Below are 968 nucleotides of genomic sequence, written 5' to 3'. Positions count from 1 at the left end.
CCCCATACGCTGTGTGAAGGGGGAGGGGGAGTATGGTATATTGCTCAGGACCTTTTGCATTTTCAGTACTAACTATACTTGCAACACATTCATGTTTTGATATTTCAAAAATTTGGCTGGCATGTCATCAGAATAACTAGGGTCCACTATTGCCCTACTACATGTGAAAAATCCTCTGGGATCAATGTTGCATAGCACAAATATAAGCAACATATTGGCGGCTATTTTTGGCAAAATCGGTTGACCATATGATTTAAAACCTCTGTATACCTATACATTTGGAATACACCTTGGTGCAATGATGGTTAAACATAGGTCTCCTTTTTAAGAGACTTTTTGCCCATTTCACAACCAGCCTTGTGGTGGATTCAACAACTGCATACCCATTATAGGTCTTTGCTTCATTAACTTTAAATCTACTACCATACCACACCGTACATGCCCAATCTCGTCCGATCTTGGAAGCAATACGGTGTTGGGCCTGGTCAGTACTTAGGTGGTTGACCACTAAGGAATACCAGGTGTTGTAGGTCAAGTTTGAAGGCAATACCTTTGCTATTGCACCTACTGCAGTAATCAACACCTGGCGGGTAAATCTCTTGGTTTTGCCGTAACTTGTGCCGCACGTTTGCCTTTTATTTAATGTTTTTTTCATCCTTATGTTCACAGTTGCATTCCCGAATTTACGATTCAAATTATTTAATCATCTTTTAAACATTTTTTGTGTGTACTCCCATATTATTCATTAAAATTAAAGGTTACGTTTTAATATCCAATACACTATACATAATTTCTATCATAGTTGTTTCCAAGAGGGAGTGCTCCCAACAAGGGTCACTTTTTTCCTTTCTCTCCTGTCTTTATTACCTATGTAATAGACCCATGGGAGCACCATCGACAATCACCCTCTTTTTTCTACCTAAAAAAGAACCTTTTTCTGTTCAATGGTAGATGGTGATCAATTCCGG

General features: G+C 38.8%; 1 pseudogene; it reads left to right on the top strand.

The window, feature by feature from the left end:
• The first annotated feature begins 414 nt into the window (after positions 1-414).
• On the top strand, positions 415-533 carry LOC135053901 (5S ribosomal RNA; annotated as a pseudogene).
• Positions 534-968: the final 435 nt, after the last annotated feature.

Source organism: Pseudophryne corroboree, chromosome 2 (genome assembly GCF_028390025.1).
Source record: "Pseudophryne corroboree isolate aPseCor3 chromosome 2, aPseCor3.hap2, whole genome shotgun sequence".
In the NCBI taxonomy this organism is placed as follows: Eukaryota; Metazoa; Chordata; class Amphibia; order Anura; family Myobatrachidae; genus Pseudophryne; species Pseudophryne corroboree.
The sequence above is the reverse complement of the archived record's forward strand: the minus strand, read 5'-3'. Positions and strand labels throughout refer to the sequence as shown.